We start from the raw sequence: 24,816 nt of genomic DNA, 5'->3' as shown, positions 1-24,816 counted from the left end.
CAGATATTACCAGTTTGTATCATGGATAGATATCATGGTAGATAGATAGCACTGCTGAAAATGCTATATACAAGGTTGTGAGCAGACAGATACAGATGGTAAAGCATCAAGGGAGTAATGGCCTTCTAGTTGAAGAGGAACAGTTCTCAAGCCATTGTATACCAAAGCATCCTGGGGACAATATCTAGCATTTTCCAGACCCCTCAAGCAGTTTTCCTACTTAGTCTAAAGGTAAAAATAAACTGACATGATAAATGAATTCAAAAGTAATTGCTCTTTCTGGTGTGCATACAACTGCACAAAATATTTTGAAATAATTTTTAACTGTCTGAAAGCTTGATGATCTCTCTAAACTAATAGTGATCACTAAAGTATTAATAGCCACTACAGGAGAAAAAAGCTCTACACTTTCATCACCTTACATTGACCTATTTCTTACATACTATAAGAGTATACAAAATATGAGATTATTTTCCTAATTAATCATTCACAGAAGTAATTGCTGTAGTTTTCAGAAGCATGTTCTGCAGAACATCTAGACAACCACAGGAATTGTAATTGCCAGTTACATCATTTATAAGACAGATGTTATTGTATTAAAACATGGTTAAAGCTGAAAAAGATTAAATTAAAGACTTGAACCACAGGCCATAATCTCATGAATTCTTTGAAGCAGAATTCTCTTGCCATGCTGTAAGTAAAAGCACTTCTGCATCCCTTGCTCTTGCTCCACTCATTCCTCTCCTTTTTCTCTCATTTCATCTTGTTCCTTTCATTTCCACTTCTTCTTACACCCCCTTTTTTGTTACTAGATACTGAAATGATACATGTGAAAGGTGAATTATTTTCTGTTGCCTATTTAACTGAAGTCCAAAAAATATATATAAAATTGATAAAATAAAAGAAATACAAAAGAAATACAATGGAATACAATAAAATGTGTAACATACTCACTCTGAGTTCAAAGAGACTATTAAGATATTCTACCAAAGCTAATCATGATTTGTTTCTATTTGAATTACTTGAAAAATAGAGGCCCTAGAAAATAAAGTATAAAAATCTAAAAATCAAGATGAATGAATTGCAGACCCATCAATAATACTCAGCTCAACCCAGTCCTTGTTCCTCTTTAATTTCTGGACCTTGATCACTCCCAATATGTGTTTATCTGAATAGGCCAACTATAGAAGCCAATGGTGCACTCTAATGAGTTTTAAACAGCAAAAAATAGCATGCTTAATGCATTTCATCCTATGGTGTCTGTTACAACATTAATGTTCTTAAACTAATATAAAATCTATATAAAATACATATGAATTATATAAATCATCTTTTAGAGTACATTATAGCATTCAGCAGATTACTTATTAAAATCTATGTGAGTTTTCACTTGGCTTTTACAGGAAATAGAGGAACAAGCCACTAGATGTTTTGTATCTGTCAATACCAAAAGCTGTTATTTTAATTCATTAGTACATTTTGCTTTTCTGTGAATTAAACCATAAATAATGTTGTCACTTTGAGTTATTTTGTCCAAAGCAACCTTTTAAGTGGTGAACATTTCCCTTCTTAAAATTTTCATTCCATCTAAAGAAACGCTGTTTCATTTTGTATTAGTTTTTGGACAGAAAGACCATGGACAGTCTAGCAATGGTATTTACTTGTGTAAATTGCTTTACGGAAGTGCCTCCTGAATATCAATAGCTCTTTTTTTTTTTTTTCTTCTTTTTTTTTTTTTTTTAGCTGACTTACACAAGACTGTGAAACAACATCAGAGTGAATCAGCATGCTAATACCACACAGATTTTTCTGAGCCCTCAGAGAGTATAAGATTCAAAAAGGAATTTAAAATAATCCTATATTTGGTACAATTTCTAGTGACACAAATTCAGTATAAATTCATACAGGAATGCCAAATCTGTGTTATATTATTTATAACATTGTTGCAGCCAATTTTAAAAGTTTATTATGATTATTTTCCTTCCTTCCATCTTTCCTTCTTTCCTTCCACTGACTCACTCATATATATCTAAGTGAAAAGAGAGGATTACTTTATTTCATGTCTTTCAACACAACATAATTTTGATACTCTATCCATTTTTCTAGGAACATCTTCAGGTCTTTTAGTTAAGTAAAGTGTACAAATGAAACACAGATGGTCACTAAACATACAGCAGAAAATCTGAGACATTTTTTGGACCACTGAGCACAGTGTCTCTGCTTATCCTCTAAAGGTATCACTCATATTCTTGTGGATGTAAGGAAGATTGTCCTGGACATGGAGTTCTGGTGGAGTCCTGTAAGGACAATATTCATAAGAAACTTTATCTGTGTACAAGACTGTTAAAACCCTTTGGGACTCAATGTGGTCTTGAAAATCCTCAACACACGTTACCTCTTTTACCAAATTCATCAGAGCTGTGTTTCATTACACAGGCATTCCAACAAATATCTGGAGATGAGGACTTGCCATCAGTCTTTCAAGTAGCAAAAGAAATGAATAGTAGAGAACACAGACCAGGTAAATTCCTGAGCCAGTGCTACCATAGACCTTTGTCCATTTAACAAATAAAGAAATCAAGATAACACTTTGTTTAAAATTGATTTCACAATAAAATATGTACTCTTTAAATACCAGTTCCTGTGAAGTGTCTGAAATAAGATATCTAAATATTGAGATGCTAGTACCATTGAAAATCGTTATATCCACATTCTTGCAAATACGAAAATCAAGGTTTTTGTTTGTTTGTTTGTTTTGTTTTGTTTTGTTTTTTAATCTATTGTTGATGTATACATGCATTTTATATTTTAATCACTAACCCTTCATTTTACAAGCTGTCCAAACTTTTCAGATGCCTTATGTTATCTCTTTGGGCCTGGGAGATACGATGTCCATAAAGACAGAAAAAAATACTGTAGAACTGTATGAGACTGCTGAAGAGAAGGGATTAAAAAAAAAAAAAAAAAAAAAAAAAAAAAAAAGTGGAGGTGGCTTTTCAAAGGCCAGATACTGCCTACCACTCTTCTGCTACTACCCACCTTCCCTCCCCTCCATACTGCAGCAGTATTCCATCTCTGTGGTTTCTTCCAACCTACCCTATCTCAGACACGGCCAGTGAAGTTTACCTACTTATAAGAGAGAATGGGAGCAAGAGGAGATATGGAGATATGAAAAAGAGAGAACACACAGAGAGCAGGGTGACTATTTCAGTTTGTTTTCTGTAAAGTGCTTCTACATGCTCTGGCAACCACACACCATGCATACCAGAATGATTAGTTTTTAAAAGTGGAAATGAAAAATGTAGCATAATATTTTTGATGGAGAATTTAAATCCCTGGCTACAACTCAACAAATTTTACTGATGTTTCTTGCCACAAAGATCTTGTAGGATTTCACTTACTGGGGGAAAAATTCTACATATATCAATCAAACCATTACAATAAAAACTTGTATGTGTACTTTCATTATGCATGGATTCACAGAAGAGCTTGGTCATCTAAGATTCTGAGTAGCTCCTGAACACAGGATCTTCACCTGAAGATAAAAAAATTTAGTAGTTCCTAATTCTTTTTAAGTTATAACTTTTTGTTAATCTCAAATTACCTATAAAAAGTCAAGAAATAAAACAAAACAAAAAAGGGGCTTTTTTCACTAATTGTTATTTGATAATTATTTAATGCAATTTGAACACAGTCTGCTAAAAGCCTTTAAATTCATACTGTATGTATAACTCTGATCATTTCCAGATTCTGCTTAGTGAACCAACAACCACAGCAGTAAAAAATGAGAGCCTCAGAAGGCAAGAAACTCAACTTCCTAATTTCTCTAAGTAATGCAGAACTTGCAAACTGAGTATTAAAAAGCCTGGAAATTGGAAAAGAGTGATATATTAAAGGGCAAAAGGCTAGCACAGAAGTACATTACTAAGAAAGATGAGCAAAAATGTTTAAAGCTCCATGTAAAAATAGAACCCTTTTCATTAATGAATCTCACATTAATGTTATTTTATTATATTTAAATGACTATTAAAACCGATTCCACAAGCAGTCATTTCCAGCAAATGGTTTAGCTTACTTCTACATAAAATGAATCAGCAGTTAATACTGTGGAGTCCTTCTCTGAAAGTTATAAGTAAAATTGCTTAGCTTGCATTGTGAACATTTTGATCAGTATTGAATATTTTCATGGAGAAATTTAAAATCCTTGAACAGAATGGGTGGGCTTAGAAACCTGTGTTTATGTCAGAGAGTGGGGAAAGTGATGCAGAAGAGCCTTAAAAGTAGCATTGAAGCAGCAGTACTATAGATCTTAGCCTGCACTGATCTTACCCTCACAGAGTCTAACTCCTGCAGTTAGTGATGATTTGCTCTTTTGCAGACACAGCTGGATGCTGAACATGGAAAATGGCATAATCTGAGCTCCCTTCAGTTCTCACATGCCAGGACTCCTCTGGAGCCAAGCCAGGCACTCAATGTAAATCACACACATCTGTGTAGAGCAATCCTGCTGGAGTCCTGTTATTGAAAAAAATATATATTTTACCTACCCTGCCATAAGTCTTTACTGTTGCAGGATCAGAATCCTATAAGCAGCTTGATATAAACATTGCCAGAAACTTCCTGAAAAACAACAGAAGTATTTCAGTGGTTAAATAACACTGTTGTTACCTTAATAAAATGAAATGGGGAAATTAAATTGAGTTATTTTTCTGAGGAATAAGGAAAAATTGAGTGCTTTTTTTTTTTTTTTTTTTTTTTTTTTTTTTTTTTTTTCCCCAAGACATAAGACATGTTAACGTGCTTCTGTATTAGTAAAGCACTTCTGTTTAGTAAAGCACTACTGGTCATCAACTGCCAAAAACAATCGTGTCTATACACATCCATAGCTTCAGCAGCTCCTCACAACAGGACTGAAATTGTGACTTTACATTTTAACTATGATATGGATTCGGTTCATGTGAGAAAAGCTGTGTGAAGTTTACCCAGAGAGATACCAGATGCTTTTAGAGCAACCCTGACTTCAGTTCCACTCCACACAAATAGATAATATATCTCCCATGAAGGACATTTCTTGAGCTATAGCTGCCAAGGGACTTCACCCTTTGTTGGTGAGGACACAGTCATCTCCTACCCACAGGTTTCCCTCAGCTTATAGCTCACTGTTCCCTGTGGAGCAGCTAAGTCTGGCTGCTTCCTGACTGAGCAAACAGCTTTTCTCCTTAAGCTCTGAGCTCCTTGAGGATAACACTGGATGACCTTTTGAAAGACAGAAATTGCCACCCCAGAAAAAAGCTGGAAATGGTCTACGCTGCAGCCCTCCACAGCAAGCTTGGTGCCATAGATGACATCAGTTCTTAATCCTTAGCCCTACCCCATGCTGGAGAGTGGCACACTGCTGAGCAACAGCAAATACAAATTACTTCTTCCATAGACCAAACATTTTATACTCATTGACACTATCATAAAAATGACACTATCATAAAAAATGTAGAATCATAGAATCATAGAATGTTTTGTGTTGGAAGAGACCTTAAAAATCATCTAGTTCCAACATCCCTGCCATGGGCGGAGACACCTTCCACTAGATGAGGTTGCTCAAAGCCTAAGTTGTGTTTATGTGGCAAGATTTTGGTGGTGGGGGGCTGCAGGAATGTCCTCTGTGAGAAGAATCCAGAAGCTGCCCCATATTAGATAAGGGCTGGGTTCAGCTGTCTCCAAAGACCCACAGCTGCCCATAGCCGAGCCAGGGAGCAATGCTGGTTGGGCTTTTGTGAGACCAGATTTTAGAAAGGGAAAAACAACAACAACAACAACAACAACAACAAAAAAAAACCTTCTGCACAACAGTTGCTGGGAAAGGGGAATGAGAACCAACCCTGCAGACCCCCAGGTCAGTGCAAAAAGAGGGCAGCAGGTGCAAACTGACTTCCCTTCTTGAGCTTTTCAGGACGGCATCCTGTGGATTCCCCTGCACCACTCAGGGAGATGAGGTGGATGTTGAGAAGGTGTTTTAGTTTGTTTTCTTTGTGTCTCACTTCTTTGGCTTGTTAGTAATAGATAGTAGATTTTTCTAATCTCCCTGTGCTTAAATCTGTTTCCCCTGTGATGATAAACATTTCCCTTCGAGAACTGGGAGTGAGAGCGCAGTTGTGGTGTAGCTCAGATGCCCAGCTGGGTAAAACCACCACAGCTGGGATATGAGTGTGTGATAAATAGCATAGTTGAGAAATGCTAGCAGGTTAGAAATTTTAAGATGCAACTTCCTCTGAATTCAGGCTGCTACTTGTAGTGAGCATCAGGTTGTGAGTGTCATGCAAGATTCTCCTTAGCATTGAGTTTTCTGGCTCAGAAATATGCTTGCAGCTTAGTGGATGACAGTCTGATGTTTTCATGTTTCTTTGTAGAAATGGGTAAAATTCATGTAAAAGCTGAGGCCTTAGTGGTATGTTTTTTGGATAGTAAAGGAGGAGAAAGTACATTTAGTGGAAAAAAATATATTATGGTAAGTTCATTATGTCAAATTCAGCATACCACATCGTACTTTTTTTTTTTTTTTTTTTTTTTTTTTTCAGTACTAGATATACTATACATGTAAATCCAATTTAAATTTAAATATATTTCCCTGTGATATTTCCCTGTGCGAGGAAGGCAGGAATGTCTAGAAATAGATTACAGTGCTCTGATGAAAGACTGCTGTTCCTTCTGTGGGTTAAAGTCACAGGATATTAATGTTAATTCATAGCACTGATATAAATTCTCTCCAGAATTTACAACAAAGAAGAGGTGTGCATAGTGTAGTCTTTCTTCTTAATAGCTTTTTCTTCTTCTTCTTCTGTTCTTCCAAATATCTGTTCCATCCTTAACTTGCATCATCCCTTCTTCTGTGGGGAGCAGCAGTTTGTGCAGCAGAAAAAAATGCTGTCTAGATATTTTTTGTATCAACATTTAATGTGCACTACAAAAGTGGTATTCAGTCAAATTCTCTATTTTATTATTATTATTATTATTATTATTATTAAAGTATTTCTCTCTTTCTCTCTCTTTCTCTCTCTCTTCCTTCCTTCATTTCTTCCTTCCTTGCTTCCTTCCTGATACCAGTTCTGAAATAGTTCAACGTAATTCATATCTTTATTTCCAGCCCAAAACTTTGGATCTAAACATAATGAAAATTTTAATTCAGGATCTCAACCTCGATTTGAATTATTTGTTTATAATAGGTTTAACTGTCCAATGAGAAGCAAAACAAAATGTAATTTTATCTCTCTTCCTCCAGGTGAACCGACATTTTAAATTAGATTTGAGAATCATAGCCCATCTTGACTCTTCACTTATTCATACGCCAAGCTTCTTTCTGCTAAAATATCTTCTATTAAAATTATTTTTCCATCAGTGAGAGATTCAATAAAATTATTTAACTATCATTAGGTTTACTTCTGAAGTGTTAAATGTATCATTTATATTACTCTGTTAACTATTTAATTTTGTGTATATAGGTTGGAATCAATTAATAATGCTTAGCTCCTCTGGAATCCTTCACAGACTGCCTCATCTTTAATTCAAAAATTATCATGATTTTTTTTTTTTTTTTGAAATTGCCACTGCTACTGATTTCTAGGATGAACATGGAATGTTTTTTTGCTTAGCTTTTTAATAATCTGATGAGATGTTACTTCATTACAGGAAGCATCATAGTTTTTGTCACTATCTTCTTATGCAAACATTTCTCAGCAGTTCAGATGCTCAGAAAATTAATTCACATATTCTCCCAGATTCACTATTTCATTCAATCTTGCAGAGAATTCTGATGGGGTTTAGAAACAAGATATTCTTAAAAGCTACATGATATGTCATCTAGCATCAACACTAATCATTTTCCATTAATTTACATTTTGAAGCTATATTTTTATTTTTATTTTTTTATTTTTCTCCAAAGAAAAGTTTGAACTCTGTTGTCCTGTCAAAGATTCTCCGTATAGTGGGAAGATACAATTAACACACCAATTCTCTTCAACTGAATTTATTGTCTCTGCTATTAATGTTTATTATTATTATTATTATCTCTGTTCTGTGATTTCCTAAATAATGAAAATCTACTTTAACCTTCTAAAATGACCTTGGATGAAGTGCCTTCTTGTAGCAAAGGTGAAGATGAGGATGTCTGTACATTAAATAGTGTATTTAGACAATATGGATAAAGACCCCATGCCAGATACAACTCATAAAATTCTAAAGTTAATAAAAAGATGGAATCCAACCAATTCAATTCCTGTAATATTGCTAATAGCCTTAAAAAATATTTTTTTAAAAAGCCATTTTAACTGATATTTTGAGCTACTTTGAATTACATATTATTAACAAATTTTTAAACAATTATAATAATTGATATTATATATATATATTTAATAGTATAATAAAACTAATTTGAATACAAAATTTTAGTTAATAATTGACTTGATTATAGCACTTTAATTGGGCTAACTGGATTAACAGTAAAAAATTATAGAATTGTATTAAAGCAATTTTTTACACAAGACAAGAGAAAAAACTCTTTCCTTTTCTTCATTTGCATAAAAACTCTTTATGAGTATAGTGTTCTCCTGCTCTTAGTTTTAATTTGTTCAGATGGCATTTGTTAAATGGAAAAAAAACAAAAAATAAATGTAGCCCTGTCTGATTAGAAGCTTACGAGTGTGAGATGTCTCAGTGAATTCCTGTTGTGTGGTTATCTGCTGTAGAACATTGCTGGGAACTGGACATGTTTGCCCCATGCCTGTAGGATATTCTCCCACAGTTGGCTGATAACACTAAGGAATTATGTAAAACAGCACATACAGAAAAATCACTGAGAGTTTATTGCTTTTGTGCTCTTTCTCCTTTTCATGCTCATTTTTTCTTTCTCATTTCCATTCTATGTGTTAAAGTTGAAGTGTTTGTCTTTCTCCTGTCTCTGAGCATTTTAAACTTCATAGTATCGTAGACTTTGGAACCAAGAGCTGTGCTCAGTCTTCATAACCCCAGCCACTTCTTCCATGCTCACTAGTAAAATGTCCACCAAAGCACCTCAGCTTCAGCTTATCTGCTACCCATATTAGGCAGTAGTCATTATTTCAGAAACACACTCCAGACCACCAAAAATCTCTCGCATTTCTTCCACTCAGCTATACTAAATTTGTAGCAAGCATCTGAGCAGATGAAACCCCGTTGTGAAGTCATGAGGTATCATCTACTGTCTTTCTTCATCAGGCAGGCTATAGTAGATGTTGACCACATCACCTGTGTTGGTCTGTGCTCTGATTTTTACCTACAAACCCTTAACTGTCTTCTCACCTATCCTAAGGCAAGGCTATGTGCACTCACATCATTCCTCCACACAGTGATTAGCAAGTGATTGCACTTGTTATCTCTAGTGCTTTTACCTGAGTGAGATAATCACTGCTGTGAAAGTTTTCACAACTTATGCTAATGCAATGGCTGTTTGAAGGAGGTAACAAATTGAACAGTAGACAGAAAAGACACAGAATTTCAAATTATACTGCAAAATATTAGAGTGTATGTAATGAGTCTGCACACGGTGATATTCATCATTGGTCAATATGCCAGAACTACACTTCTAGGAAGACATTTTTCAAACTTCTTGATAACATCACAACATCTTATGCAGTACCTATTGTGAGTGCAATCAGCAATGTTCTATAGAACATGCAGAAAGTGTTGTACGCATCCTTTATACAATGTAACATTCTTGTAAAATTAAGTGCCATTTAAATATGTAAGAGCCCAGTTCAGCCACATTTGTAGACAATGAATATCTTTCTGTGTATAAAATCTCATAATGTACGCTCCTATCTTTTCTGAGTGTGCTAATGTAAGTATACACAATGGAACACTGACTTTGCATATGGCAACAAAAAACACAGTCAAACTAAATTTTCTGGTGAATCTATTTAATTTTTCCCCATGATAATAAAGTCTGACATGAGAGATGTAATACTCTTTACATTACAATTACATAAGGTAATTGGTTTGGGGTATTTATTTTTTTCCACGATAAAACAGCCAGCATAGCAAATGTGGAGGTAGTGTCTGAGTTCAGCAGAGAGGCACATTTGCAGCGGTGAGACAGGTCCAAGGTCAGGAAGTGAAGACAGTTTCCAGACCAAAATCAGGCCCAGTGGCTGTGACCATAACCATACACAGCCCAGACTCTAGACAGAATCAAGGTGGCAAAGGATGTCCAAAGTGAAGCCAGGGACTAGAACTAAGGCCAGGCTTAGCAGGGTCTGAGCAGCTCAGCAGATCAGCACTCCTGAAACACACTGAGACACAAAAGGTTTCCCAGGCCAAGATTAAATGGGGAACAGGGAAAGGGAGCTGCAGTCAGCCCATGAGGCTTCGTCTCCTTCATGGCCACTTGCTGCCCCTGCTCCCCATGGGGTCCCTCCCATGGGGTGCCGTCCTTCCCGAACTGAGCCTGCAGGGGCTGCCCACAGGCAGCAGCTCTTCAACAACTGCTCCCACATGGCTCCATACCATGGGGTCCATCCATCCTCCAGGAGCAAACTGCTCCAGCACAGATAACCCCATGTGTGGCCAGCAGCTCACCCCCTGCTCCTGTGGGGGCTCCTCTCCATGGGCTGCAGCACCTGGTGGCCAAGAAGGCCAAGGGGATCCTGGCATGCATTAAAAGGAGCGTGGGCAGCAGGTCAAGGGAGGTGATCCTCCCCCTCTACTCTGCCCTGGTCAGGCCTCAACTGGAGTAATGTGTCCAGTTGTGGGCTCCCCAGTACAAAAAAGACAGGGATCTCCTGGAGAGAGTCCGGCGGAGGGGCAAAAAAATGATAAAGGGCCTGGAACATCTCCCATATGAGAAAAGGCTGAGAGACCTGGGCCTGTTCAGCCTTGAGAAAAGAAGACTGAAGGGATATCTTATCAATGTTTATAAATGCATGAAGTGTGGGAGACAACGGGGTATGGTCAACCTCTTTTCAGTGTTTTGTGGGACAGGATAAGGGGCAATGGACACAAAATGGAGCACAGGAAGTTCTGTACCAATATGTGAAAGAACTTCACGGTGAGGGTGATGGACCAGTGGAACATGCTGCCCAGGGAGTTTGTGGAGTTTCCTTCTCTGGAGATATTCAAGGCCAATCTGGATGCCTATGTGGGAAACCTGCTCTAGGGAACTTGCTTTGGCAGTGGGCTTGGACCTGATGACCTCTCGAGGTCCCTTCCAACCTCTAAAATTCTGGGATTCTGTGAAACTAACATGGGTACGGAAAGCAGCAATGTCTGCACTGTCAATAATAGAGACACTCTTTCAGTAACGTGTTTATTTTCAGATGTTATGCTGCCAGCCTAGTGCCGCCGTCAGGGCAGCCTTTTGCGGGGCTGGGGCGAGTCCTGGAGGCTGCTGCTGGCCCTCATCTTCGGGGCGCGCCAGCACCTCCCAGGCAAGCAGTCCCTGTCCTGGGCAGAGGGACCTGGTGCCGCCTGCCCTGGCTCCTCAGGTGCCTGCTCCTCTTCTGTGGTGGGAGGGGCACAAGTCCCCCGTGGAGAGGTGGCATGGTTGTGGGTGGTCGCAGGGCTGTCCTCCTGGCCCCCTGCAGCACGGGTGTCCTGGCAGTCATGCAGCTGGCGGATCTCTGTGCTGCACAGCTACACAGCGGCAGTGATGAGCCCCACCATGAAAGGCAGGGACCAGTTTTTCAGGCAAGGCTGCAGCACCCACACCAAGCCGTCCCGTCGAGCCCTGAACCGTGCTCAGGCCTGCAGCCACCTCCCACCAGCCGGAGCCAGAGATGGTCTCCAGCTCCTGCTGCAGCCACACAAGCAGGGGCTAGATTTTTTCTGGATGCTCTCGGAAGAAGGCTGCCCAGACCTCCTGTGGGAAGCTGAGCTCAGGAGCCCTGGGCACCAGCTTCACAGCCTCGTCCTCATCCAGCTGGTCCTCAGCGAGGTGCTCTGCAGGCTCTGGGACAGCGCACTCCAGGAAATCGTCGGCCGACCTCACCGAGTACTTGATGGTTCTGATTGCCTCCCTGCAGAAGGGGCACCGTGGATTTTTTGGCAATGACTGTGGGGATGGGCACTGAGAACAGCTGTCTGCAGCCCCACAGCACGGCTCCTCCAAATCCTCGCTCGGTGCTCCAAGCCTCTCACACGCGCCGCGGGAGTCCAGCCACGAGCTAGGCTGACGGGGCCTCTGCTGGCACCCCAAGATAAGCAGCGAGGGCTGTGAGGTCACAGCCCATTGCTCAGTGATGTCACCATGCACCATCTGCCCCAAGATGGCCAGTAGCACTTGGCCCCAGATGTTACAAAGACTGTTGGGTTGGGTTGGTGTTTTGATGTGTCTTTTTTCTTTATTTTTTTTTCACCTTGATTTGCCATTAAGTGGGTTGCAAATTGGTTGAACGAGCATGCTAAGAGAGGTGGGGATCATAGAATATCCCAAGTTGGAAGGGACCCATAAGGATCATCAAGTCCAACTCCTGGCACTGCACAGGTCTACCCAAACTTTTAGACCATGTGACTAAGTGCACAGTCCAATCTCTTCTTAAATTCAGACAGGCTTGGTGCAGTGACTACTTCACTGGGGAGCCTGTTCCAACGTGCGACCACCCTCTTGGTGAAGAACCTCTTCCTGATGTCCAGCCTAAACCTCCCCTGCCTCAGCTTGATACTGTTCCCGCGGGTCCTATCACTGGTGATTATAGAAAATAGGTCAGCGCCTGCCTCTCCACTCCCCCTTTGCAAAGAAGTTGTAGACTGCAATGATGTCTCCCCTCAGCCTCCTCTTCTCCAGGCTGAAGAGTCCAAGTGACCTGTTCAGCCTGGAGAACAGGAGGATCAGACACAGGACATCTCTTTGGAGGCCAGTAACTAGTAGCAACACAGAAATGAAAGGAATGGTTGATACTCTAGAAGGCTGTCTTATCATCTCTCTGCCCCTGCTCCATGTGAGGTCCCTCCCATGCGATGCCATCCTGCCCGAACTGAGCCTGCAGGGGCTGCCCACAGACAGCAGCTCTTCAACAACTGCTCCCACATGGCTCCGTCCCATGGGCTCCATCCATCCCCCATGGGTGGGCGGCAGCTCCCTCCCAGGCAGGGTTCTCACTCCTCTCTCCCAGCAGCTGTTGTGCAGACGTTTTGTTGTTGTTGTTGTTTGTTTGTTTGTTTGTTTGTCCCTTTCTTAACTCTGCTCTCCCAGAGGCCTAAGCTCCCTGGCTCGGCTCTGACCAGCCATGGGTCCATTTGTAGTCAGATGAAAGTGGCCTGTATCTAACATGGGAGCAGCTTTTGGATTCTTCTCACAGAGGCCATCCCTGCAGTTCTCCACTACCAAAACCTTGCCATGGGACCCCACTCCACCAGTAGATAGGCTACCAAACAACAGGAAACTTCAACTGAGGTATACAGGCTAGATTTTTATGGCAACCAAATATTGCCAGGGCAAAACAGACATGCCTGCATTCTGAGGTATAGAAAAGGCCTTACTTTGGATTTTGTAATTTAATTTATTTATTTTTATGAAGGAGAGACCAAAGTGAAGCAAAACTAAAAGCACCTGAAGATAAACAGGTTTGCAAAAATATCTGGGTTAAAGATGGCATAGCATTAGGATAATAGGTCCAGTTCTGTGCTCCCCAGTACAAGAGCGCTACTGGAGCAAGTTCAGAGGAGGGCCACTAAGATGATTAGAGCACTGGAGCACCTGTCATACCAGGCCAGGCTGAAAGACCTGGGCCTGTTTAGCCTGGAAAAGAGAAGACTGAGGGGAGACCTCGTTAATAGCTAATGGATATAAATACCTGAGGGAAGGCTGTTGAGAGGATGGAGCCGGTCTCTCTTCAGTCGTGCGTAGTGACAGGACGAGAGGCAACGGGCACAAACTGAAGCACAGGAGGTTATGGCTCAAGGTGAGGGGACACTTGTTTACTGTGATGGTGACAGAGCATTGGAACAGGTTTTCCAGAGTGGCTGTGGAGTCTCCTTCTCTGGAGATATTCAGAACCCACCTGGATGGGTGGAAAGACAGGTTCTCATTTAGTCATTTATCAAATCTCTTCACCTATGAAAGAATATGTCATTCCGATGAAGAATGAATATAAGAAGACTTGGAGCTACTGCCAATTAGTTTTGTGTGTGTGGTGTGTCTGTGTGTGTTTTTTTGTTTGTTAGTTTGGTTGTGTTTTTTGTTTTGTTTTGTTTTGTTTTGTTTTTAAATGTACTTGTGGGTAGAAAATACCATAGGAAAAATCTTATAGGCTTTCCAGACTTCAGACTAATGAAAATTCCTATTCTGCCATGTCTCTCAATTCCCTTTATTTAGGAAAGAACAGTAAAGTATTACAAAAGTTTGTCTGCATGTATGTGTTTTGTAATTGAACTCATGTCAGTTTGGTTTCTGTTTTCATGTTTGATTGATATCAGTTTGATTATGTTTTCACACTTGGTTTATGCTTTGAATATTTAATGTAACAGCTCCGCAAGCCAGAAAACTATGCCATGAAAAAGTTGCACTTCATTTTTGATGTAGGTGTAAATAGGTGAGACAACAGCATACAGTTGATGTCATCCCTATTCACTCGAATGAGTAACGGGATGATAATGTAGCACCAGATTTCTTCAAAACATACTCCATTCTTGATGTGGACAAGAATATTTTTTAAAATGTGTTTTAGTAGGTCTGAACATCTAAGATGTCAGAATTGATGTGGCATCCCTATTGTTCAAAGTCTGGAAGAGTGGTCCACAAAAGGAATCTAAGCAATACAATAATGTGAAGTAGTACTTCTGTCTTGCATTTCTTGCAGTCTTTGAAGATCCTCGTGACATTCTGCTGCCATGCTATGCATTGCATAGATAGATAGTTAAAATCAGTATTTTAGTCACTCTCTGAAACCGGTTTTCTTGAGCAAGAAGAATTGAATCATGCTCATGACTCTACTTGCTGATGAATGTCACTCTTAACAAAGGCACTTTGTTTTATTTCAAATTGAGGTTAAATTTTGGTAGGTGCTTTCTTGCAAACAAATGGGGATGGTAATGGGCTGGGCTTGTTGACCCCCATCTTGCAACTATCTTCAGCAGTGGTGGGAAAACAAGAAGTTAGTACTGTAGCCTGTTGGTTGGTTGGTTGGTTGGTTGGTTGGTTGCACCTGCTTGACCACCCGCTATCCTCATGCACCTGGGCAGATAATTCCATTTTTTCATTTTCCTGGATTGTGTAATGTAGGTATGTGGTTGTGGATTGGGGAGACAGAAAGGAGGTCTGTTTGTGGTATGAGATTTTTGCTGTTGCCATGGTCAGACACAAATCCCTGCTGCATATGCTATAATCTGTTCATGTGCCCCTCATAATATTTTGCTGTTTATGCGAAAAGTGAGAAAGCCAATCTTTCATTTTCATCCTTAGTTATGTGCCAGGACTACAAAAGAGAGAATAACTTGCTTCACTGATTTAAGATTTCCTGATGAGCTGGAAAAAACCTAAGAGCATCTCCAACTTTGTATACTAACTCTTCTTTTTTTTTTTTTTTGGTCTGGTCTTTATTTCTAAGAGATTTAGAGCATATACCCTTGCACTGAAAAGAGAATATTTTACTAAACTCTATACCCCAAGAGAAGATAGAAAATGATATAAAAATTGTTGTCAATTTGACAAACCCAAGTTCTTTAAGGTGTTACCGTAAGTAATCTGATATTGAAGAAAGGTAAATGCCATACTATTCTGAGAAAATGCTGTTAAATCAGCAAGCTTCTGAAGAGCAGTTAAGCAGTAGGACAATCTACAGGGAGTATGAGTCAAAGCAGCTAAGTTAACAGAAGAGATAGCAGAACTATCAAACAGTTTGTTCTCCAGAAGTCTTATTTGGAAAGTCACTTAATATTCTCTACAGTGTAAATACTCAATATTACCAGAGACTAATCTACCAGAGACTCAACTCTCTGCTAATGTCATTGATGGTTTTTGTTTTCTGTCTCAGGATTCCCTTGAAGTGTATTCAACAATGGCTATCCTCGAAAGAAGAAGAGAGCAAAAACAGTTTTCCAGGTCCGTGCACTCAGACGCAGTTCTCTTTATGGCCAGACATTCCTGGCTTAGCCCATTTTCAACACTGCATAGCATGTAGACAGTGTAATAAAGAGCACAAGGCTTGTGTGCAAGGAGTGTATGATGGTTTCAATGAAATTCCAGTAACAAAATAGATTTGTATCAAATGTATAGAGGAAAATGGGAAAAGAATCTGAAGGTAACAACACATTTCTGTTCAGATTCTAGAGGACAGAAGAGGGAAGACAGTGTTCTACTTCCAGTGCCTATCAACTACCGTGTTATTCTCTTTTCTCCTGCTTCTGATTTGCATCTACATTATAAAACAAAATTTAGATTGAGAATTGAGGTCAGAGGGTTGCACAGCAGGGATGTCATCTAAATTGCCTCATTTTCTTCTGGGCTTTATTAGGCTCTCCTCAAAAACATTTAGTGGAGTATTAAAAGCTTAATTTACCTCAGTTGCTTCATGTTGTCCATTTCTTTTTATTGCACTGTTCTAAAGAGGAATGTTCCAAGAATGTAGTCCTTAAAAGAGCTGGTGCATGGATTTATTGATTTATTTTTGAATGGATAAAACTTCTGTTTTGGCAGAAGCAGTAAGCATCTGCAGCTCCAGCAAGACTACTTCAAGCAAAGCTGTTTCAATTCTTTATAATTTCCTGTGCATTGCAACTCTTCCCTATTAGCTTCTCATAATTTCCACCATTATTCCAGCTTGCAATTGTCTGAAACACAACTTATTATTTTGTGGACCATCAACAAATGAAACGCCATAAATGCATCATGCATATTGCCTGTGCCCAGAACATCACAAGAGAACAAGATTTCTGTTCTTTCTGTGGCTGACTTATGCTTTATAATTAAAAGTATAGCCTAGCAAATAGTTCTTGAATAGAAACAATCATCAAGATAAGAGAAGCTTCATTGACCTACTAGGTTTTCGAACAGAATGGTTACATATGTGCAAGTCCTTTGAAACTTGTATTTCTTCATGCAAGGAAGAAAGTATGTTGATCAGGTGCTTGGTGTTCTCTCAAGTATTAAATGTCATAATCTCCAGTCTTGCAGTAAAATAAAACAAAATTAAAATAAATAAATAAAAGGCTATGCTAGGTCACTACATACGTTTACCCCTACCTTATTGCTTTATGCCTTTCTTTGAAGCACAAAGAGGTCAAGGCAGAATTTTTTGTTCTTTATCCCTATTTTCTGAAGCTGGTGACAATAGTTGACAATTCCCACTTCACACTGAAATGTGGAGTTTTAAAGTCAGATTGAAGTAACTGAAAACTTGTACATTGATTATTGTTCCTGACTTCTGTCTCTAGGGAGGGCAGTAGTTCCACATATTTATATCCATGAGAACAGTTAGCAGGTTTAGTTGCAACTTTCTGAAAGAACCCAGTTACCAGATTTCCCAAAGCTCCAGGAACTGATCACTTGAATAAAAATGTAGCTCCTCCATGTGAGATGGTTGAGCTCTTCTGAAGATGAGAAAGAGCAGCTTTGTTATACAGCCCAGTTGCATTTTCAGAACGTTGATTCCCAGTCTGCATTCACAAAGACTACCTGCTGCTACACTAGAGGACATGAGAGACTCTCAGTACTTCACAGAATCAGACCCTAGGTGGAAAAATGAATACATAAATAAATAAGGAAACTTGACTTAAGGATTGCAATTAAATGAACAATAATAACATCACCATCTTTTAAATAAAATGCAAATTTCTGACCAATATATTAATTCCTGATTATAAACAACCATGATGATAAAGGTTATGGGACTTCCATTTTGATTGTTTTTCTTCAAGAAAGCAATGATCTACAGACTGTATCCTTTTCCTTACTTGACAGACCAAAAATAATTGCTCCAACTGGGAATATATGATGGCCACTGAATGTAAGTAAAATAGGAAACCAACCAAAAGAAAGGGAGTAGTTTCTTGAGTACCAAGGTTTTGTGAAGAGAACCTCAACAATTCTCTGTACAGAGGTGTGGTGTGTTGACCTTGTCCAGCACATAGGACCCAGATTGTCAGATCTTGTCAGGAAAAGCTGCTGCCATTTTCCTCACAGAATGATAGACTCATTGTAGAATCACTTAGATCAGAAAAGACCTCCAAGGTTATCTCCACATCTTTGGAATACCTCAAGTGACTCAATGACTTCCCTGGGCAGCCTGTTCCAACACCTTGCCATCTTTTCAGTGAGGAATTTGTTGCTAACATCCAACCCAGACATATCCTGGTGCAACTTGACTACTGCTTTTTCCTACCATCTTTTTTTTTTTTTTTACTCCTAGTAATTTTACTCCTCTGGGACGGTGCATAGGAGCATGCAAGTCTCTTAACCAATACCCCATTGCTCTTCCTTGTCACTTGCATTGCCCAAACTGAGCAAGCAGAACATCAAGTTACCAACTAGGCTTGCCAGAGTAAGTACAGAAGTTACAGGAAAGGGATGAATCTGGTGTTGATCAAATGAATTCAGCCTAAAGTGCTGAATTAATGTGCATTAAGTGCCTTATGAACAGAGATAGCATAAACCCCCCAAAAGACACTAATGAAAACTCTGAGATGAACAGCTCAGTAATACACTCTTAATATCCTGTGGGTTGTCTGGGATGAAGCTGCATGCAGCCCTTCTGCCTAAAAGTAAACCATTCTGATGTCTTAAGAGAAGTGCTTTTGGACATCTTTGAACCTGTTAATTATTACCAGCTGTTTCATTTTACTCCGCCTGAATCTGCGTGAAAGCATTTCCTGGCTGAAGCAACGTGTTCTTTTGAAATCAGCAGAGTATACTGTCAGGAAAGGGACTCATTCCTCTCAGATTCCAAGTAGTTTGGTGAAGCTAGCCATTTCTACAAGCCCACTGGGTATGTCTGCTTTTTCCTAGTGTGTTTGCACAAGAAGGGCTTATTTTCTGCAACAGTTAGGTCTAATTCTCTTTTAAACCTCTTTTCATTATTTGGACAGGAATTACACTGTGAAGACGCATTAGAATGAGCATTAATTCCTTTATGGGTACCTGAAAGCCCATGATTTTTTTTTTTTTAAATCATTATAAATGGATATACGCATTAAGGAAGAATCTCATCCTCAGATTAAGGGTGTTTTTTGTTTGTTTGTTTGTTTGTTTGTTTGTTTTTCTGTTGTTCTTTTTTTTTTTTTTTTTTAATGTGACCATATAAAAGACTGAATTCTATGATCTTGCATACTTGCATACTCTTGCAGACATTGTGATTTTATCGAGCAATTTCAGGAGTATTGTGGAAGTTCTGAGTCACTACTATATATCTGATGAGGTAAGAACTTGACAGCAACCTGTCAATAGATCTACTTCCCTGGTAATATACAACGATAATGCAAGGATATTCTATCTAGAAAAAAAAAAAAAAAAAAAAAAAAAAAAAAAAAGTTGCTTTATAAATTTACATTTTGTATCAATGTATGTGAGAGGAGAATCTACAGAATAAAAAGAAATGAATCTAGATCAAGATGATCCGGACATCATTTTCAGCTATAATTATTTAGGAATGAAAAGAATTGAAAAGAATCAAAAGAAAGAACATTAAAATTCAAATTCAAAAATACATCTAATTCATATATCCTGAGAAATGCAAGATTTAAATGGCTTGAGTACAAGCAGTAATCCATTCTGATTTCTGCATTTTCGGTGAAAGAAGTATTGGTAAGAAATGCGGGAGAAATCAATCATCTTAATGCCTAAGGGCAACCCCAAAGATATCTACATTGCATTTTGTGCCATTTGAGGAGAGAAGGGGAGGTTCAGAGAAGGTGAAGAAGTAATACGCTTCTTTCTTTAATATTTTACATTCCAGAATAGTTTCTCCTGAGCTATACTTAATTGCAAAGATGGAAATAGTTTTATATGACACAGGATTTTGGCATATCCCATGTACTTGATGTTTCTTTGTGAGCATACTGGATTCCTAGGAACTCTTTCAGGCCAACACAGTTCAACCTGCATGCTTGATAGATAAGGAATAGGATGGTTTAAAATACCAGAGTAATAAATAATACTAATAATTAAAACAATTCTTTAAAATGTCAACAATGTAGCAATAACATTAGTACCCTTGTTACCCTCCCAGTAGTGTTAATTGGCCTTGACTTGCTCTGTGTAAAAAGCTGTAATTAGAAAAGAGTAGAGCATCCAGACTCTGAAAGGAAGAGCCTTATGAGCCATTCTGGTTGACTTCTGTGAGGAGGTTCAGTCTTAGAATTCAAAGTCCTTTGTAAAGTTGAGGAAATCTTATCATCCTAATGTTCCATGTTCTAGGTAGTCAACAAACAGCAGTAGAAACATGCTTGAGATTGTAGCTTGCTCCTCACTTTCCACCTTAGCCCACAAGAAGGAAATGTGCTCCTTCAAGCATGTCTGTACTATTGAGTTAGAAAGCAATTCTACAAAAATGACAAGAATTGTTTTTCTTCTCATGAAGAGAAACAGCATACAGATAAACTGCAATTCTAGCAAGACAAAGCAAAAAACTTGTGTATAGCTTGCAGGTCTGAAGTAAGCCCCGAGTTTTTCACAATACTGTGCATTTCTCCTGACCGAGAGGCAAAATGTACAGCCTCAAGCAACCAAAGAAAACACACAGACATCAGCTTTGGAGTCCTATCCTTAGGATGCAATTGTTAATCTGAGCTTGTGAAGTTCTCTTGAAAGAGCTACAGCCCCTTAGAGAAGCACCTGATCTGCTCATGATAGATCTCACAGAATGAGAAATGTTTATTTCTTAAAATTAATGCTAACATTTCAAAGCCAAGCAAGTATATACAACATTTAGAGATGAAAGTAACTTTCAAAGGAAAGATTCTAAGTCTTCCAAAAACTAAACAAACATATTCTGCTAGAGGATGAAGGGGCAAGAGAGAATTTCCATAAAGGAGAAATAATGGAAATGAGATCTGAGACATGCTATTTGTCCTAGATGTCTGAGCTTTCCAGTTTGCACCACAATGAGTGCGATATCCCTTTCAGCAATGAATCCACCCTGGAAACTAAAAGAGGGAGGTTCCGCCTTGCATGGGCAGACTTGAGGAGAGCCCAGCAGGATCCGCTGCTGGGTATGCAAGCCCAGGAGCCAAGCATGGTATTGATGCCAGCAACAGCATGTCTCAGCACCAAGTGCACAGAGCCATGACAGGCCAAGAAGAGAAGTGGGGTAGGTGCCAGTGAGCAGGGGCAGCCAAGGGCCCCGTGACCTCCACAGCATCCCCAGGCATGTGGCAGGCAGACAGGCAGACAGGCAGCAAGTTGGAAGGGGGCCAGAAATGGAGAAAGTCCCATGTAGGTCGGGCAGAGGACGAGGGCCTGACCTGCTGAAGCTCATCCTCTGCGCGAAGGCAAGGAGGCCCAAGGAAGGTTTCTCCTGTGTTTTTCTCCCCAGCTCTCTCCCAGCAGGCTGCTCCAAGCCCACCGGGCTGCACCACACATTAGTGCTCCTGAGCCATACCCTAGGGATGGAGTAGGCTGCACCCCAAGCTTGAACCAAGCACAGGCAACAAGGGTAGTTGAGCTTTTCCTTTCTCCTCCTATGTAATTGTTGTAGTGTTTTTCCTGGTAAGAAATGGTAGGAATGGATGCACAGAAATCTTTTGGGTCAAATGGAAACCTAATTGGCAAGACAAAGAAAGTGAAAAATCATGAGAAGAAATACTTGGCATCTTATCTGGAAACAAATGTACATATTTTGTGTTAGTTCTGAGCATTTAATCCTTGATCTTAACTTTTCCATTTCTGCAGATTGCTACAAGTGTTATGAAAAAAATAAAATAAAAAAATGCTACAGGAGTCAAAACCTATTCAAGGCCCTAGCTGAAGGGGAAGCTGCAGTCATGGAGTACAAGTCAACACCGTGAGTCAGGAGACAAAAATGTACAGGAATTCGGTGGCTGCATTGTTGCAGGAGCTCCTTCTTCTTTTAAGGTTATGATATTAAAATCCATTCAATAGTAACAAGGTAGTTATTTATAAAGAACTAAGTTGTAAAGTGCATGTCGTCAGCTAGCATTGACCCAGAGGAGGAGAAGCAAACATTCTTAAAAAGTCTGTCATTCCTACAATGTTATACACATTTGCCTCTCTTGCTTCTTTATGGTTTATTCTAGTATGACTGGCGGGATAAGGTAAGTAAAAATTATCTTCCCTGGAGCCAATATTAGGGAAACATGAAAACATAAATGTAATGTTTTTTGTTGTTGTTCTTGTTTGTTTGCTTTTTTTTTTTTTTTTTTTCCCCAGTATTTGCATTTCTAGGTCTGTTGTGGTTTAACCCACTGTTCAGCTCAGCACCACAAAAACTCTTGCTCACTCTCCCCAGGTGCAACGGGGGAGAGAACTGGAAAGATAAAAGTACCAGAACTCCTGGGTTCCTGACAGTTCAGCAGGTAAAGCAAAAGCTTCATGCACAATCAAAGGAAAAAAAAGAAACCCATATGCTACTTCCCATGGGCAGGCAGATGTTCAGCCCCTCCCAGGAAAGCAGGGCTCAGCACATACTGGTTTCTTGGGCAGACAGATGGCATCACTCCAAACACCACTCCCCTCTTCCCCCTGGCCTGGCTGCGTCCCCTCCCAGCTCCCCTCCCAGCCTCCTCTCTGGCAGGGCAGCAGCAGAAGCAGAGAAATCTTCACCTCTGTGCAAGCACAGCTCTGCAACAACTGAAACATCAGGGTGTTATCAGCATTCTTCTCCTCCTAAATCCAAACCACATCATCATGCAAGCTTTCTTCAAGGAAAATCAACTTCATCCCAGACAAAATCATGACAAGGTCTTGTAGTGTAGGGAAGAAAAAGTGAAAAGAAACTCCACACATTTTAAAGGGAGGTTACACTAAACATCTTGAAAGATCATGTCTGCCATTTCACTGCAATTTTTAGCATATCCGAACATGATGAACATGACTGAGTTGATATCCAGTCTTTTGAGAGTTCCTAATCATGTATCTGAGCAACAACATTGAAACATTGATCTTTTTGTTTAGTGCTTGAGTTTGGAACATTGTCATAACATGCAAACTGAACTGCCCCAAATACTGACAGCACGATCTCTTAGGGTACTACGTAAGGCTACGTATTAGAGAAATCTTTTTTATGAGCTCCTTGTCCTACTTTTGAAATAATCTACTGATATTTTTTTCTTCTTTGCTGGTGTTTAATTTCTTTTTTTTTTTTTTTTTTTTTTTTTTTTTTTTTTCTACAAGGAGCATGAGCTGTACATTCATCAATTGCCATGTCTTCATTTATATTTGCAAGTCCCTCAGCGTAGGATTAGAAGCAGTAGCTGTAAATAAATACCACTGCAATAACATTAGTGAATGGGATGGATAGGTAGTTAGTAAACCCAAGTAAAAAAAAAAATAAATAAATAAAATAAAAGCCATTAGGGGTATTGCAAGAGGAAAGTCCATCCCAAACAACGTTATTTTTTTCTTCCTGTAGAGGTCTAATTTTTTTCTGAATTTCCAGCTTGAACAGAGAAAGAGCCTTTTGCTTCCCAGAACTGCTATTACCAACATATGCATGCAGCTGACTCCAGACTTGTAGCTTTCTATCCCTTTTATTACAACAAAAACAGTATTCACTAAGTGGTTGATTCAGAATTACTATTACAGCAATCAGCAGGCAAGACGTGTGCAGTACTGTACTGTAGCAACAGCTAGTCCCAGAGGCAGGGCAGTGGTTCCAAACTCCTTTTCCCTCTTCCTTGAAAGTGCAGGCTCAAACAAGGCATCTCGTCTAATGTTGGCATATACTAAAGCCTGTGATCAAGAGACATAAATGAGGTAATGATATTTGAGTTCAATGGTATCACAACAGTTCCTACTTCTGATATTTTCCCAGGACACTTTGCATCACATAGTGCCACCATCTATATCCTTTCTTACTGCTCTCGTGTTGTTGATTTTTCTTTTGCTTGCTTTAGTATTAATGTTGGGGAAATTCGGAGCTTAGTTTTCTAGCTGGATTTGTTTCAGAATCAAAACCACAGCTGACTGATTGATTGAAGCAAGAGTATTTGGCTTGTTCCTTCTCAAGTCAATAGAGAATGCTTAAATGTCTGGAAGCTGTTTTCAAGACATATTACTGAAGCACAGAAAATTGGTCTAGCATGTAGATGATAGGATTCATTTAATCTATGCCAGTATCTTTTGGAATTCTGACCATTTTTATTCTCAAGAGTACTCATTCTTTTTCTCTGAGCATGAGCAACCATTCCAGTGATGTTCAGTGGGAAAAACAATATTGGTAAAACAGAAAAAAAGCAACCCCCACTTTAAATTCAAATGTAAATAACAACTTTGCTTAACAACACAAGAAAAAGGAAGTAAAATATCCAAATGATAGCCTTTACCATTTTTAAATGAGTTTTTGTGTCTATTTTCTAACATGTGAACACAAGACTAATTTGCTCTCCAATTTCATGAGAGCTTTTTCTTCTGTTTTGCACAGATTGCCTGCAAGTGTTACTACTCTGTCAAAGTAATCTAAAACTGAGGATAATGTCAGAGGACTCCAGCTGTTTATGCCACTCTTGAGATCAGAAAGAAGTCTTCCTTGCATTAGTCAGTTTGTGCAGGTAAAGCCACCAATGATAGTTGTATGGATCTAACAGCCACTCAGTAGCACAGCTTTTCCCCACCAAGCAGTGTTTACTTGCTTCATTCAAATTGCTGTGCTGCCTGTTCCACTTTTTAAAATCAGACAGCTTTATCGG

The 24,816-nt window shown here is 39.3% G+C and overlaps 1 long non-coding RNA gene across 1 annotated transcript; it reads right to left on the bottom strand.

Moving 5' to 3' along the window:
• Positions 1 to 205: 205 nt before the first annotated feature.
• On the bottom strand, positions 206 to 23,853 carry LOC118156421. Its single transcript, XR_004746259.1, has 3 exons — positions 23,684 to 23,853; positions 4,330 to 4,515; positions 206 to 815 (listed from the first exon to the last, which is right to left on the bottom strand). It is a non-coding gene; the product is annotated as an uncharacterized LOC118156421 (long non-coding RNA).
• Between the last annotated feature and the right edge of the window lie 963 nt (positions 23,854 to 24,816).

The sequence above is a fragment of the Oxyura jamaicensis genome, chromosome Z (genome assembly GCF_011077185.1).
Source record: "Oxyura jamaicensis isolate SHBP4307 breed ruddy duck chromosome Z, BPBGC_Ojam_1.0, whole genome shotgun sequence".
In the NCBI taxonomy this organism is placed as follows: Eukaryota; Metazoa; Chordata; class Aves; order Anseriformes; family Anatidae; genus Oxyura; species Oxyura jamaicensis.
The sequence above is the reverse complement of the archived record's forward strand: the minus strand, read 5'-3'. Positions and strand labels throughout refer to the sequence as shown.